The sequence below is a fragment of the Strix uralensis genome, chromosome 2, assembly GCF_047716275.1.
Source record: "Strix uralensis isolate ZFMK-TIS-50842 chromosome 2, bStrUra1, whole genome shotgun sequence".
In the NCBI taxonomy this organism is placed as follows: Eukaryota; Metazoa; Chordata; class Aves; order Strigiformes; family Strigidae; genus Strix; species Strix uralensis.
In genome coordinates, this window is record NC_133973.1 from 107,216,809 (window position 1) to 107,234,844 (window position 18,036).

At 41.2% G+C, this 18,036-nt stretch overlaps 1 protein-coding gene across 4 annotated transcripts in view; it reads right to left on the reverse strand.

Moving 5' to 3' along the window:
* The window catches only part of CAB39L (calcium binding protein 39 like), a 67,411-nt gene extending 49,388 nt beyond the window's left edge, over nt 1–18,023 (reverse strand). The window contains exon 1 of one of the 4 annotated variants that reach the window (XM_074859681.1): nt 18,007–18,023. The gene's annotated coding sequence lies outside the window, so the exon portion shown is untranslated. Of the gene's footprint in view, nt 1–846; nt 933–15,067; nt 15,136–17,397; nt 17,645–18,006 lie in introns of those variants that run through there. The other 3 variants (XM_074859685.1, XM_074859680.1, XM_074859682.1) reach the window with 3 other exon arrangements.
* Nucleotides 18,024–18,036: the final 13 nt, after the last annotated feature.

An 18,036-nucleotide genomic window follows, 5' to 3' on the forward strand; every position in this document is an offset into this window, starting at 1 on the left:
GCACTGCGCCCTGCAGCACCTTACACCCACTCTGGGGTGGGTCCTTTCTTTTTTATCAGATACCACAGCCTTTGAGTAAATGTCATAGTGAAAGTCAAACGATAAAAGCTCTGCCCTTGGGCTACTACTGAAGGTACCGGCCTTTCCTAAGGCAACACAAAAATCTAAGTATACCATGTCATTAATTTGCACTGTGTGTTTTTAAGAGAATAACTTTTTTTCCTCTAACTCTCCTGAGAGAAATTATACCCTTTCCATAGTGTATCCACCACCACTTCAACAGGTAAACCCCTCTGTTGCCCCAGAGTTCAACATTGGTGGGTACTACCCTGCAGTTGAATAACCACAAAAAACATTCAATAATCATTAAAAAGCTGTTTTAGTTGCACTTTAAGGGGCCCCACTGGATAATCTGTGTATCACTGAGTTCCCTGGAGTATTCACAGACTATTCTGAGTAAGCAGCCCTTTGGAAGCATAAGAAATTTATCAAGAAAATTACCATCCTCTGTTTTGGACTAAATATCCCTGTTTTCCTAGTTCTGAGGAATAAATTGAATACGCATTCAATTACAGTTCAAGTCTGTTGGTCTTCTACTTGAGGAAATACTTTTGGGCTTCAATAGGAGCCCTCTACACACCAGGAGAGCAAGAAACACGCCTGTCCCCATCCCTGCATTGCAGCAGGAGAAACAGTGCAAAACAGAGTAGCTAAAGGGACAGGGAAAAAAATTTCTCTGCTATACCAATACTCTGTTTCATCTTCAGTGCAGTTAATTCTCAGATGACAGGAGAAGGCCCTGAAACATCCAACAGGAATAAAGCTGTAATTACTTAGTGCTCTTACCTGTTTGGTTTTTTTGTTGCCAAGAGGTTATTAAATATTTCAAAAGAAATGTTTTCTTCGATTCTTAATTTGTAGACATCTCAAATCTGGAATGATGTAATTATAAACAGCCAACAATTCTTTATAGTCTGAAAGTACACTGGAAAAAAAAATCTTTGTGCACTGCTAAAGGACTCCAGCCTCCACATATTCAAATTCTATTATATTTGTTTCCTTTAAAGTGAACAGAGTCCTCAGGCTAAAGCATGGTTAGAGTACTTTTGAGAAATGTTTAGCCTTGCTTTTGTAACTGAAAATCATTCCATCCAATAAAGGCCAAAGGAAGAAAACCCCAGTCCATTATTCCTGCCCTTTTCATTTATTTTCTGAAGTGGAAAAGAGAAATTAGGGAACTTGAACAATGAGTGTGGTAGCAGTAAATTACAACAGCAGATGATAAACACACAGTACATATATACTAATTCTGCCCATTTAATCACCCACTTCCAGTCTGTCTACCTCCTCCGAGATTACTTCCAACATTCCAAAGCCCTAAGCAACCTCAGATAATAAATTAATAATAATAATAATAATTCCTTTCTTCCCCCCAGATTGCTCAGTGCTAAGGCCCCAGGCCATCAAAATTCAGTTCTCCACAGTGACAGGTTTAGTTGTGTAATACTAGATATCAAGAGGAGAAACTTCAGAATACTAAAAAGATTCCCCCACCCTCCAAAACCTGAAAACTAAAGAACCCACACACACGCACACAGGATTTCATCCCACTCTTACAGATCCCAAGATATCAACATTATGGCAGTTTATCAGGGTGGAGGGGAACTAAAAACAAATTACTTATATTATCTACATTGTAAAGCTGTTACACTTTAACTCAAGGCATTTAGCTTTACGACAAAGTAATATAAAAAGCGTGCCTGACAACACTTCTAAAACCTCAAAATATAAGAGGAGAGACTTTACAGTAACTTCGTGCTTCTATGTAATTCCACATGTCCACAGATACTCATTTTCCTCAGATGCCCTGCAAGAGCCACGCAGTCACTCCAAATAAATGCCATTAAAACTCTTCTTCATCTAATCAATCCCCCAATACAGACATACACCAAGACCTCCACTTTCTCTCTTTCTCAACCATATAATCTCAGAGGGAGACAAGCTCAAAACTGAGCCTATACACCAATCCTCCCAAAACAGCCACCAGCACCCAAAGGCGAATTAACGTTTGGTTGCTCATCCAAACACAAAGCAAGGCAAAAAAAGGGGCTACAGTCTACAGAGGGGCAGGTGGTTTTCCCTATGGCCATTTAAAAATCAGCAAAGCTTTGGCCTCTCTCAGAACTAGAAAATTGAAATTTCTGTAGTGAAGCATGGGGGAACAGAGAGCAGCCAGAGGCAGTGGCTGAGCTGTAGCTGCATTTTAGCTAAAGTAAGCGGTAGGATTTAAATGGATGCTTTGTATAAGCTACTCCTAAATATGTAAGCATGTCTTCAATGGTTTTCCCCTCTTCTTCCTCCTGGCTCCCTCTAGTGCTTTTAAGTACATACTGCCTTTTCCTTCCTGTTTTATTTCATGCAAATATACACGTTTATATGCTCAGATGGGATGCAAAAGGAAGGGCAGGGACAGGTGACATTATAGTGGGGGTCTGCTGCGGGCCACCCGACCAGGAAGACCAAGCAGATGAGGCCCTCTATAGACAGATAGGAGCAGCCTCACATTCACAAGCCCTGGTCCTCATGGGGACTTCAACCACCCCGATATCTGTTGGAGGGACAACACAGCAGGGCATAAGCAATCCAGGAGGTTCCTGGAATGTGTTGATGATAACTTCCTTCTCTAAGTGACAGAGGAGCTATAAACGGCAGGTGCTGTGCTGGACCTTGTTCACACCAACAAGGAGGGGCTGGTGGAGAGTGTGAAGCTCAAGGGCAGCCTTGGCTGCAGTGACCATGAAATGGTGGAGTTCAAGATCCTTAGGGCAGCAAGGAGGGCACACAGCAAGTTTGCTACCCTGTACTTCAGGAGAGCAGAATTTGGTCTCTTCAGGGATCTGCTTGGTAGAGGACCATGGAATAAAGCCCTGGATGGAAGAGGGGCCAAAGAAAGCTGGTTAATATTCAAGGATCACCTCCTCAAAACTCAGGAGCAATGCATCATGACAAATACGAAGTCAGGCAAAAATGCGAGGAGGCCTGTGTGGATGAACAAGGAGCTCCTGGACAACCTCAAACACAAAAAGGAAGCCTACAGAGGGTGGAAGCAAGGACAGATAGCCTGGGAGGAATACAGAGAAATTGTCCAAACAGCCAGGGATCAGGTTAGGAAGACCAAAGCCCTGATAGAGTTAAATCGGGCCAGGGATATCAGAGACAACAAGAAAAGCTTCCATAGGTACATCGGTCATAAAGGAAGACTAGGGAAAATGTGGGCCCTCTCTGGAAGGAAATGGGAGGCCTGGTTACCCAGGACATGGAGAAGGCTGAGGTACTCAACGACTTTTTTGCCTCAGTCTTCACTGGCAAGTGCTCCAGCCACACCACCCAAGACACAGAAGTCAAAGGCAGGGACTGGGAGAATGAAGAACTGCCCACTGCAGGAGAAGATCAAGTTCAAGACCATCTAAGGAATCTGAAGGTGCACAAGTCCATGGGACCTGATGAGATGCATCCGTGGGTCCTGAGGGAACTGGTGGATGAAGTGTCTAAGCCACTATCCACCATATTTGAGAAGTCGTGGCAGTCTGGTGAAGTTCCCACTGACTGGAAAGAGGGAAATACAATCCCCATTTTTAAAAAGGGAAGAAAGGAAACCCAGAGAACTACAGGCCAGTCAGTCTCACCTCTGTGCCCGGCAAGATCATGGAGCAGATCCTCCTGGAAACTATGCTAGGGCACATGGAAAATAAGGAGGTGATTGGTGACAGCCAATGTGGCTTCACTGAGGTCAGATCGTGCCTGAAAAATTTGGTGGTCTTTTATGATGGGGTTACAGCATTGGTGGATAAGGGAAGAGCAACAGACATCACTGAAACTGTTCCATACAACATCCTTGTCTCTAAATGGGAGAGACATGGATTTGACAGAGCCACCACTCAGTGGATAAGGAATTGGCTGGATGGTCCCACTCAAAGAGTTGCAGTCAAGGGCTTGGTGTCCAAGTGGAGAGCAGTGACGAGTGGTGTTCCTCAGGGGTCAGTGTTAGAACCCATGCTGTTTAACATCTTTGTCAGGGACATGGACAGTGGGATTGAGTGCACCCTCAGCAGGTTTGCCGATGACACCAAGCTGTGTGCTGCCATTGACACGCTGCAGGGAAAGGATGTGCCATCCAGAGGGACCCTGACAGGCTTGAGAGGTGGGCCTGTCCAAACGTCATGAAGTTCAGCAAGGCCAAGTGCAAGGTCCTGCACGCGGGTTGAGCAATCCCATGCACAAATAGAGGCTGGGTGATGAGTGGATTGAGAGCAGCCCTGTGGAGAAGGACTTGGGATATTGGTGGATGATAAACTGACTATGAGCCAGCAATGTGCACTTGCAGCCCAGAAAGCCGACTGTATCCTGGGCTGCATTAAGAGACGTGTGGCCAGCAGGTCGAGGGAGGGGATTCTCCCCCTCTACTCTGCTCTTGTGAGACCCCACCTGGAGTACTGTGTCCAGCTCTGGGGCCCCCAGCATAAGAAGGACATGGACCTGCTCAAGCGAGTCCAGAAGAAGGCCACAAAGATGATCAGGGGGCTGGAGAACCTCCCTTATGAGGACAGGCTGAGAGAGTTGGCGTTGTTCAGCCTGGAGAAGAGAAGGCTCTGGGGAGACCTTTTAGCAGCCTTCCAGTACCTAAAGTGGCCCTACAGGAAAGATGGGGAGGGACTCTTTACCAGGGAGTGTATTGCTAGGACGAGGGGTAATGGTTTTAAACTGGAAGAGGGTAGATTTAGATTAGATATTAGGAACAAGTTCTTTACTGTGAGGGTGGTGACACACTGGCACAGGTTGCCCAGAGAAGCTGTGGCTGCCCCCTCCCTGGCAGTGTTCAAGGCCAGGTTGGACGGGGATTTGAGCAACCTGGACTAGTGGAAGGTGTCCCTGCCCATGGCAGGGGGGCTGGAACTAGGTGATCTTTAAGGTCCCTTCCATCCCAAACCAGTCTATGATTTGTTTTTATTTTTTTGTTTTAAAGAGCTGCACTAACTCTTATACACTGCTCGGGAGTTTTTACCAAACATATTCACATGTACATCACTCCAGCAGTCACACACTGACACTGGCTGTTCTACCAGAAACCTTTATGTATTAAATCCTTTATGTACTCTTCAGTGTATTTAAATTTTTTCTCATTTCAAAGGCATCCATTAGCTCCATCCTTAGAGAAAGTCAGCTAAAATGAATCCCCTTCCTTGCACATTCCCACCCCCAAACAGGAACTACGTCTAAGCAGGAGGTTACTAAAGCCCAACAGCTGAAAAATAAAACAGATTAAAATTTTATGCCTGCTCTGAAGAGTCACTTATAAAATGTTAATTGCATCTCTTATCTGCTGTGTCCCAACATAAAACACAATTAAGAACCACACCTGCACTCCCACTTTTAGGAGTGGAGGAACACTGAACTCATGACAATATCATGCTATTATGCTTTTTATCTGTGGACGTACGCAAACAGAAACTATTACTCCAAAATCAGTAACTCCCTGAAGAGCTCAGCAGGTATTTTTTATATAATTAAAGCCTTTACCTATCCAAACTGCTTCTATTCCAGTTCTGTATAGTCAAATCACTTCAGTGGCCATGTTTGTTTGTTTGAAGATCCATTCACAGAATTAAAAATGTCAAAAGGAAATCTTATTTCAGAAGGAACGACAAAAAGAGCTTTGCTGAAGATCTAAAATTTAACCTCTCATCACACGTGTACCATGAGAGGTCCATTCTTACACTTTGTATCACAGCACACTCAAAAAAAGTTATTTACAGTAGCAACAAACAAAAATTATACACGACCAAATAAGCCCTCACTGTCTAGTATGCTGGAAGATAGTCCTTGCATCACTGCCAGCACTTTTCTTCATAGATTGCAAAATTCTTTCATGTGTATAAGAGCATTTATCTGCCATCTTCCATTTCTAAAATATTCAAACAATATTAGTACAGTTTAGTCTTCTTGCAAATGCTGAATTTAGTTTGTTGGTTTCCACGTAACTTCAGCAAGCAGTTTTCTTAATGTTAGGCACATGTTAGTAAGAGAGCATGGGGTACTGCATGTTAAGACATCCCCTTCCAACATTGCTCAAGTATGCAGAAAAACCCCTGTATATGTTCCTTACAACTTCCTTTGCAGTGAAAGACAACAGAGCATCCCTAACCAGAACTTTAAGCTTCCTAATAGTGCTTGAAGCTGAAAGCTGTATTAGTGCAGATTCCTCTCACTAATGGTGATGTGCAATGAAAATACTAGGCATATCAACTGCCTTTTGATAACAATTTCTTTATACATAAAGTGTGGCTCTGTTTCTGACAAGGTGGAAGGCAATTTGTGACTAAGACTTTTCCTCCATTGACCACTACTATAGAAGTCTAAAGCATTTTTCATTAGATGCTCTCAAGATGACTTGCAAACAAACAAAATAAGCTTAATTTGAAACACAAGTTAAGCACTCACTGGAACACCCATTTTAGTATGAGGAAACTGAGGTGCCAGTAAACACCCAAAGATGTGCACTCTAAAATATACTGTTAAAGAATGTCCGTAGATAGGAACCATCATTCTGGATCAGACAAAGCTCTATCAAATTCCATCTCCAAGAGCAGCTGACACCAAGTGCAAAGTAGAAAAAGAAATATATACCAGAAGAAGGACCACTCTACTCTTCTCCTGCTTCTGGCAATTTGCACCTTTGAGATTTCCTGAAGTGTCATCCAAAATCACCATGCTAAATAGCTACAAATGGCTTCATGCCCCTTTGCTTTAAAGATCCTAAAAAAGCAACTATTTCTCTTCTTGGCTGACTTTGAAATCATATCTGCAATACTTAGATACAACAAATTGCTCCAGATTGCTTCTGACTCTCAAGACTGAGCAGCCAAAATAACTTTATCTCCATCAAAATTTATACTTCTGAAGGGTAAAAGACTGCTACTGTCCACTATGGGAAAAAAAAAAAAAAAAAAAAAAGCCATGATTAGCACTCAAAGGTGTACCCCCTCACAAACAAAAAAGGAGTCTCCCAGACACGAGAAGTTATCAGTATCTTTGCAAAAAAATAATATTTACATCATAGTCAGAAGCTATCTGAGTCTGAACAACTGCAGAACGCATTTTCTAATATCATATACGCATTCAAGACCTCCGTTCTCTCTCCCATATGACATTTCTCAATATCAGGTCCAAGCCTAACATCACAAGGAGACAAAATTTCATATCTACTAAATCAAGAAGAAATTCCCAAAACCAAGGAGTCCAAACTGTAGGCCTGATAGTGGAACTGAGAAAGAAAAGTCCCAAAACCATATCTATCAAAACAGCAGCACTCATAAGGACATAAAATCATGTCTGGCATTATTGCCAATTTTGGAGTTTCCACCTCAGTACCAGTGAAAAGAAATGGCTTGTTTTCTGAGACCAGGCAGAATCCCGTGAGAAGGTCACCTAGCGAGAGTCATACCAGTTCAACTTCCCATGACCACAGCAAAACAGCCTTTACTAGCTGTCATCATGGGATGAAATTACTTTCACAAGCATAAGACCTTCCATTGAAAGATTGCAGCACACAAAGACCTGTATCCAAACAGTTGCATATCAGCCAAGTAACTAAGGATGTAAAACTAAGCTATTTAATACCTCGTTGTTCGACCCAACAACCACACCACCTATTTTTACGTTTTTCCATTTTAAATAAATATAGATGGCATGGTCAGGAAATTTAAAAATAACAAGTAATAAGAATCTGTGATAATTTACACAAAACTGGCTTTTCTTTCAAAATTGAAGACAGGTTCTATACGCTTTCTATAGATTTGTAAAATACCTTATTTGGAAAGAAAAGTTTGAAACAGAATTTTTTCTCTTCTCAAAACAAGGAATGAATATTGCTACTATCAACAAATTAATTTCAAAATTGCAAAGATCCATTCTGATTCTCACAAAGCATGAATTATTGTCTGATGTAGCTCAACAGTTTCTTGAACAAAAGCAGCTTCTTAAAAGATCTTGGATCTTGACATTAATTTCAAGTGTTGGAGAATCTATGAAGTCGATCAATAAATTAGTGCAATAGTTAGCTGGCTTCCACTTTAAATATTTTTTCCTTTTATGCAAGTTCATATTCTTTTTTACTTTCTGCTTCCTGTTGCTGACTCCTGTATTTGCAAATGTATGCTCTTTGAAGGCTCTCCATTTTGCTCATGCATAGGTACATGATCAAATCACTTCAGCAAACTCAGAGTTTACTTCTTCATTACTATCTACATTAAGTGTAAGGTAAGTTTTTCCAACACTTACAACTAGTCTTGACTTTGATTTAAAAATATGTCTTGAATTGAATCCATCAAACCTGATTATATACCGGAAGTGAGGTCAATAATAATGGAAAGGAAATCTCCCATTCTGCATTCAGTGTATTCAACTATTATCATCTCTTAGCTGCCACTTACCTACAGGGAGTGTCTTATCCACTGTCAGTTGCCCGTGAGCCTCAATACCTTGCAGTACTGTTTTTCCAGATACTGTTCCTCATCCTTAACGTGCACCCAGCCTTTTTTCATGGTGATTAACTTCCCAAAGCTTTGAGTCCATCTCTCAAAAGAGTCAACTAATGTCTTCTTTAAATCAACCAAATACATGAGGCTATGCCATCATTTGTCATTTTTCTACTCTGCATGGCCTAGATAAAACTGTCAGGAAGCATTTAGCACTTTCTTCCAACTGTGTGTTCGTTTGGGGTTTGGGTTTTTTTGCAAACAAACATCCAAGGACTGAATATCACAAAATTATATCTTAATTCAATGATTCTTCATGGAGTGTAACATTTTCAGGAGTCAGTTTCTTAGACAGTCTAGATCAAACCCTTAATCCAACTAATATCCTAGACATTTTATAATACCCTTTTTATTAATCATCTTGAATAGCATTTGCTACATGAAAATCCTTAAAATTCTTGAGTTTTACGTTAGCCATTTAAAAAAAAAAAATCCTCAGTCTCCATAAATTTGTAACACAGATTTTCAAAGTGATCTTTCAGTCTTTATTTACTGCTGTAACATGATGGATTTATTTATAGTTATATGATTATTTGTAATACTCAGCTTCGTTCTCACTACAGATATACATAACAGTTCTGTATTTTCAGCATAGTTGTTGACAACTTTAGTGCAGCCATCAGACATATGTCACTGTTCTTTTTGTTCCTGATATTTTTAGAATGTCTCCTTATTAGATCCTAAAGAAAATATGGGGATTTTTCTTTAATCATCTTTATAAAAAATTACTTATACTTATTCCTATATATTGGCTGCTGCCCTTGAACCACTTCTGAATCAAGATGGGACTCTTCCTTTGCTTAATCTATTTTTTCATATTCAGGTCTGCACATTCTGGATAGCCACATGTTCTTGCATTTCCCCGCCCCCCCACCCCCAGCTTTGAAAGACACTCTTGTAAACAATGTTAGAAGTATATTAGTGATGTAACAGCACGTCACATCAGAAGATTTGCTTAGTCCCTCATGTTTTTTATCCTCAAAGACAGGAATGTTGTGTAGTTTTGCAACCGTCTTCTCCCATGACCTTAGGAACTGTGATAAGACCTTATGAACCATGAACAAGGAGATACTCAGTTTACAGGGTGGAGAGAGCTCAGTGAGAGAGGAAAAACAATGGGTAACATCTCTGTGCATGTTTTCTCAGCATTTAACTGCTGCCCAAGAAACTAGAATAGCGTGAAGATATCTCAGGAAACCCTCTGGCAACATCTTCCATCCCTGAAAAAAGGGTGGAACACAGATTAATTGCAGGGGCATGTATCTCCTTACATTAACGTTGTTTTTTTAAAGGGAAAAACCTTTTCCAAACAAGACACGACTTAAAGACTACCAAGCCAATTTGATCTCAGAGTTTATTCAAACCTGTCTTCATTCAAACTGCCTTTGACCACAAGTACTTTGTCTTTTACTTTTGTATTTTGCCCAAGGCTGCGTGCGATGCTTGCAATAGAGAAGTACAGATGTCACAGGCAGTTACAGACCTAAACACAGGTTGTAATGTAAATGACAAGACCTATTAATGGCCTGCAGATGAGGAGTAGGACCAAAGGGCAACACAACTTCTATGTAGTAAGCTTGCGTTTAGAAGGTTCAATCCTTCTTAGCCCATTTGCTTAAACAACAACAGAACAAAAACAAACCAAACCAAAGTGGTATAAAAAAACACCCCAAAACCACAGACTTTTCCCAGGAAGGGATTATGGGATATTTGCCTTAACAGAGGACTACAACCATCCCGCAATCCTGCCCTCACCCTATAAAGTTCAATTTGGTGCCTTATTTCTAACAACAAATTAATCATATATTGCAGACAGCTTCTCTTGTATCCAAAAACAACAGGTAGTGAATGATCACTGTGAATTGGTAGTCCTTTGTTTATTTGCAGAAGTGAAAGACATCTGCCTGACTGCCAATGAACTGCGGAAAGTGAGAGTACACAATTAAAAAGTACACTTGAGGAGGGAAAGCTGATACAGCCGTGCCTCTCTGCTGACGTATGAAAAAGGTGTAACAAAAAGCTGAATGTTACATGTTGCTCAGATCACTACAGCTGCTGGAACTGAACTCTCCTTCCACATAATTTTGATCTCTTCCTATTCTGAATCCTATCACTGAAGAAGTGATCTTCAGCGCCCTTACCTTAAAAAGCCCCATACAACTTCCTTTGCACACTTAAGAGCAAATGCACTGTATTCTTTGCTGCAATAAATTTGTATATATAAATTTGTACAAGTACCTTTGTAGTAGATTGACATAGGTTCTTTAACAAAGATCACCCCATCCAACAGTTGTCACTCAGCTGTCCCCACATTTCAAAGTCTAGTTATGCAGCAGTACTTTCTTCCATCTTAATTATTGTCTCTTGCAACAGAAAACACAAGGCACAAATATTACTGAGATAGCAGAAGTTTTTTTAAAACTCATGCTGTAAAATAATTTAAAGATGTTGTTTCACAATTGATTAAGTTGCTCTAAGATTACTTTGTTGCTGAAAAGGGAAGTCCAGCCCTTACTGCCATCATCTCCTTGCATCAGTTGTAGGAATGGCACAACTGCAGAGGGAGACAGATCAGCCTGCCGGGCACCCTGAAAATTTAACAGCTGAAAAAAACCAAACCCCTTTTACCTCCCGTAAAAATGCAGCTTTTGGAGAAGTGAGAGAAACTGTGGGAGGACTTAGTAAGTATAACTTGTGTGAAATTTTTGGAACTACCTTTATCAGTAATTTCTAACATGGACAATGCAGGCTACAATACTGAAAGAACAAAAGAAAATTAAAAAATCCATCCACCCATGAAGACTTTTTTGGAGGAGGGAGGATGCAGTTTTAAAATACTTCTACAATGTGTGGTGGCAAACACAGTTAAAAAAAAAAAATCCTGTCCCTTCCTTTTCATTCCAATACCCAGGCTGTAACCACACATCTTGATCTGCTAATGCAAGGGTTGTAGCACCTTGATATGAATTTGTTAACAAAATCAATTAATCTTTAAAATAATCCTTCACTTAAAATTTATGCTATCAAACCACAACTCACGTAACTGGTTCATCATAAAGTTGACAGAACCCATATCTGCACACTCAACTAAGCTAACCAGCAGTACTTGGTGGACATTTTTTTTTTTTTTGGCAGATACACATGAAATCTATTTGTCTAGCAGCGCTCAATCTTAGTACAGCTTTTTTTTTTTTTTTTTTTTTTTTTTTAATGTCAGTCTGCATGCAATCTAAATTGATTCTGGTATTACTTTGTAACAAATAGCACATGTATCCACTTCTGTGAAAGCAGTGCCAAACTCATACATTAGAGTCACTGAAGTAACATTTCTTATGAAAAAGGGTTGCAAAGTTTTGGGCCCACAGTTCACTTATTCAGTGCTGCTGAAAGGACATCTCACACATTTTCAACATAGCTTCTCTGGTCCCAGTCATTCAGGAATTTTACAGAATAATTAAAAAGTTAAATTCAGTCACCCCCAAAAGAAATCCATTCATCTTCACTGTCTGTAAAAAGCTGAAGGGGCTTTTGGTCTAGCACAACTGAGAACATAGAGGGCTCCAGGCTTAGGACAGCTCTGCTGTGTGATGGAGACTGTCCACAATAACCCCGATAGAGTAAGTGTTCTGCCTATACCCCCTTTTGCTCATTCTAAAGAAGTAGTTGAAGAGATACTTTAAACTGGGATAAATAACACAGACAATAAAATTAGAAAGCAATTCATCTATCTCCAGATGCTCATTTTGCCCCCAGTCCAACTCCAATTCCATAAGAGAAGCTGAAATACCAAGTAGCTGCACAGCAAATTAGGTGGGGAAAGTTACTCAGATAAAATTAGCTGAGCCAAATAAGTAACGTTTTAAACCCCAACCAGTTCCCTGAGCAATGACACAAATGGACAGGGGAAGGCTGAGAAGCACAGGGAGAACAGAACTGTTTCTTTCTTTGCCAATGCCAATTTAAAATTTTCAGGGGACTGTGCCTTCCCTAACCCTTCATAATGCTTATTAATAAAACCAAACACAATAAATATTAATAGGACAATACTGCTTCCCATCCTTGCTCCTCCTATTCTCCACACCTTACTGCCAGTTTCCACACCTCTGCAAAGTTAGGCCAAACCAACTGCTGATGCAGCACAGTGAACTGGATCAGGAAAAACAATCAACTAAAAAAATAGGGTTTTCTTCAGCTGAATTAGGTTTTCCACAGGAGGCTGCAACTAAGGACTACTTAGTCCAAAATATTATTTTTAATAGCCCAATTGTTGAGCCTCTACACCATGACATGTATTTACCCTGTTTTCTATGGTTGTAGTCAAACTCCTTTTAGTATATTTGAAACCTTACAGGCTTCAGTTTTACTTGAAAGTGGTTATTCCATTTACATACAATAATGACTTTAAGGTTTTGCCACATGCCTTCTTTTGATGGCTTTTTTTTTTTCTTTTTCCGGTCAGGTCCAATTGTATGCCAGGCACTCGCTCCCTTGCCTTTGTACAGCTGCTACCAAGACCAGCACTAACTGACCAACCTTACATCAGCTGGCATCACCTGTAGAGGACACCTTCCTCTACACTTTGATTTAAAAAATAAAAGGCAAATCAAAAAAGTTGTGAAGGACCTCACAGAACATCTCTTAAGAACACCACAAATCCATTAAATCTGAAAGACTGCTTAGAAATTTTTGTCTACTACATCTTCATTTAATGAAAAAACTTTGTGCACATATTTTAATCTGTGTGCAAACCCACAAACAGAGCCCATCAAAAGGGTCAGAATACTTTACAACCACTAGGTTTACTTCAGAAAATACTAGTGAAAATTTATTTCAGATAAATATATAGTTATGTTCACATGGAGAAATGAAGATAAAAAAGTTTTTAGGTATCCTTTTATTTTTGGGTTCCTTTCATTATATATTTCTACTGCCTGGTTTCCAGAGATCTCAGGCCCTTTCAAGTGGAACTGTAATCACAGGCTTTCAGATCTTGTTAATTCATCTGAGTCACCCAAAATTAGAGGACAGAGTTTTAGGTCTTGATCAGTATATTGTGGTGGGGCTGCGGCACAGTGAAGACAATTCATGCTGCCCAACTTGGTCCGACATTATCTAATGTTTAAACCAGTCCTTGCTTTCTGTATTCATGCAACTGTCTGGAATCTGTTGGCAATGAATACTTAAACTGTAGGACAGAAATATAGCTAAAACTAAAAACGTTTCTGATACATAAACAGTCTACAAAGATGAAATCCATTACATTACCAGTCTCCAAAGGCAGACCTTGAAGGATATGCCAGCTAGTGGATGGTTAAGAGTTTCAGCATATTGGGCCAGACTCCAAACCCCTCAAGCCAGTTGGTAATTAACAGACATCTAGGTCCTCCACATGAAAGAAGTCTATTGTTTAAATAGTGACACAAATTTTTCCTTTCCATTTCATAGCCAGTCTCTGCCTGTGTTTTAAGATTCTCTTAGGACCATAGCAGCCTATGATTTTGGAAGCTCCACTTCTCAAATAATTTGTTTGACTTTTAGTTGCCAGGAATGCAAATGTGCTTACATCACAGGTAGAACAAAACCATTCTACAGACTTCTCAGAGATCCTAAATCTCCCCTTTCGTTGATTTAATAGCTGGGAAAATTAATATCCAAATACCCTAATTAAAATCTAACATATCTACAATAGCAACAAAATTACAAAACATAGTAACAAAACATACTGAGGGCCTGTAAATAGTCTGTGATAAGTCCAATTTGTCAGCAACATACCTACAGGGAACATTAGTCTGTGTCTTCATAAATAATGATGTGTTACAGCAAAACTAAGATAAACCAAAAGACACTCCACTGAGTACATTTTGTAAAGAAGGAATGATCTATGATCTGTATAAAATTGCCTGTTCTCTGATCAGTTATCTTACTCAAGATAGATTAGATGTGTGAAAAACAAGAGACTACATATAAACCACACTTAAACTAATCAATGTAATAAAAGAGAACATTATGGTGAGGTTGCATTTTGAAAGAATAAGGTGTGGACACTTACCTATAAGGGAGCAAGTTAAATCACCAAGAAGGATAACAGGGAGGATGTAACAGAGAAGGTGCTGGTAAAAGTACTCAATTGACATGAAGATACTTTAAGAAGAGTCAATAAAACAAAGAGCCAATCCAGTCAGAAAAGGACAAAAAGCTAAATGAGAATTATGAAACATTTTCCAGATGCCCATTGCTTTCCAAAGTCTATGGCTTTGACTGCTTTGCTATTTTCTGGAGTCTGACTGGCATCTCTGTACCTCACCCAAGCCTATCCGGCCATATGAGAAAACATCCAAATCCCCACCACATTCAAGATGATAAAAACATCCCTGGAGAAGAGAACTGGATGAGATAGTTCCTTTTGGACCAGCTTCCATCTCCTCCCACTCAAAGGAGCCATTTGTGGTCTGTCCGTCTATGCAAACACTCACCTGAAGTCTCTAAATACAGCCAGAACTATATAACACAAAAGCATAATTCAGCAACTCAGTCAACAGCACCATTCACCAGGACAGTCAGCCCTTTCACTGTCACCCTAACAAAGGCGCTAGCAAATATGTAAGCATGTGGAACCAGCTGTCCTCACCTCTAGGTGCAGTTGGTCAGTCCAGGTCTAGACTGCAGAACCCCAAGAAGCTTGTACGGCTGCTAGAGGAGTACTGCAGGCAGGTTACTGGGATGTCAGCTCAGCATCGCTTGTGAGCTTCTGCCACCTAACAAGTTTGGGAAGAACTGAGATCACTGTCTCACTGGCAGAATTTGCTGCTATGTTGCAGAAAGCCTATCTTACAGTTCTAGATAAAAGCAAAACCAAGGAAACTTGGCTGTTTCCAAACTGCCTTCTTATAGTCATTAATTTTGTTTTAAGAAAGACTTACTTCTCATTCCTTTTGCTTCAAATAACAAGCAAAATGTATTACTAATTTCTCCTTCATCTGAGAGGCATGCAGTCATGTGCTTCCAGCTTCTTCCATCGCTCCCAGCTGCTGACAAAAGCTTCTGAGTGCTGCTAACACTTCATAAAGAATAACAGAGATTACACCACTGTACCTCTTCACTACGTGTCCTCTGCATTCACTTGCTAAAATACAGAAAACTGCATTTCCAAGCACACTGACGTAAAGCACATTTATATACGCGTGAATGCAAAGGTCTGATTTCAATTGGTCCTAAATTTCATTTTAGTAGCTTCCTTGAGTTAGCCTCCACAGACAGCCTCGGCACTTCCCTGCTCTCTTTTCTGGAGCTAGGCCTCACCGTGAGTGACCACCACGGACCGCAGTGGTGCGTGCTCACTGACAAGTGCCAGGCGAAAGACCCTGCTATGGCAGATGGAATAAGCTCCAGCAGTTTGCTCAGAGCAAAGGGGCTGCAGGATAATGCCATTGACTGCTTCCAAGTAAAACCGGCATCATGGTGAGATTCCTAGTACTTACATTTCAATGAATTATTGCTGGAAAAAGGCTCGAGCTCATTTGCTGCTCATGACCATGAAGCATACAGCAACTTTATCATCACAAAAACTCAATCAAACCATCACCCTAACCATAGGAGGCAGACAGGCATATACAATCCTGTTATCCAACCATAAACACAATTACTGCACAACACTCATCATGAGATTGCTATATCATCTCCATATTGCTGATTAATGCTTACCATATAGTTTCAAAGCATGCAGGCAAACACAGGTGGCCATTTAGGAGTCATTTAAGGAAGGAAAAGTATGAGGAAATAATCTTTTAAAATAACTTCTAATTAATAGAGATCATTATGATGCTTAGCGCCATCTTCTCTGTATTTGATATATTCCTCATATACAATTTGTAAAGCCACAGGTGTTTCATAACACTCAGTATTCACTTGCATGTGCACATACATTAATAATTCAGTAAAATGAAATTACTTAATCTGCAATCATCATCTCATAATGCAGTATATTCCAAGAGCAAGAAAAGCTTGTACTTAATTTTAAAATAAACAATTACAGGAGAGAAATCTCTCTTTTTCAAACATAAATTACTATTTTTATTGCAGGATTTGTCAGCACACTAGTAATGCTGAGCCACCCTGTTCGCAACAATGTTACTGTTAGTTGTTTCATTTCTCTCTGTAGTTAGGTAGCACTCACGAGCTAATCAGTGAACTTCAAACTCAGGCACAGATGTAGGCATGCCTATGTAAACATTTAGGTTTTATAAAAGTACAAAGCAGATGCTGGACATCAAAATCTTCTCGAGGATCCTGAGTCTGACCAGAGCTCCCAGTCATGTAAACATAACACTCCCCCACAGACAGATTAAATTTCTATTCCCCCCCCCCCAACTAAATACTTTGAGTAATATCCACAAGATTGAAAATGCTTTGACAATTATTTGAGCATATTATGTTTATCTCTACAGTTTAATGTGGTGGTAAAAAGAGCGACAAAAAAGTGATGACAAACCACTCTCCCCACCTTTTAAGACTGGGTTAATTTTTGCTTCTGAAAAATCCCTTTACATAGCCACAACACAAACACTTTTAAAGTAATGCTGCTGAAAATTTTAAGGACAATATAAACTTATTTTCACACTGTGAATCAAAAAAGCAGTAACAGTTTAGCACCTCCCAGGGTACAGCTAAAACCAGCAAAGGCAAATGGTGGGAGCCAGCAGTGAAGTTCAGCAACTCATTCATTTACCAAATATTTTAATTTTGTGGACTGGAATCAAAAGCCCAAACACCCCTCAGTAACTTTTTATTCTCCCCTGCTCCCCACCTGTGTGCCTGCAGCCCCACCGAGCTCAGCCAGCTGCCGGGACCCCTCCGGTCAAGACAAACTTGCCACAGGGGTCCAGCGACTGCCCCGACTCCCCGCAGCTGTGGGAAACCCCACAGGCGTGGGGAGGGGGGTTCAACAGGTGCTGTCACCCCACACCAAGCCCACACCACACGCTGAGAGACACCACGTCCCCCAGCGCCTGCCAGGCCCAAAATAAGCGGCCGGGGCCATCCCTGCAGCCCAACGCTCACTCAAGCAGAGCAGCTGCCTCAACCAGCCCTTTCCCCCTCACCCTCCCCGGCCGGGCGACTCTGTGCCAAGATGGCGACGGTCCCACAGCGCCCAGCCCGCCTCGCCACGGCCACCAAGGGGTTACGGCACCGCCCCGCCCCCACAGCAGGGACACCCGGCCCGGCCCGGCCCGCCCCGCCCCCAAGATGGCGGACGCACCTCCCGGCTCTGCCCCCGCCCCCGCGGCCTCTCCGCGGCAGCACGGCCCGCCCTCCCCCTCCAGCGCCGCCCCATTGGCCAGCGCCACGAGCGCCGCACCCCCGCCGCAGCCAATAGCAACAAAGAAAACCGCGCGGCCTTCCGCGAGCGGCCCACCTCCTGCGTGCCGCCATTCGCTCGTGCGGT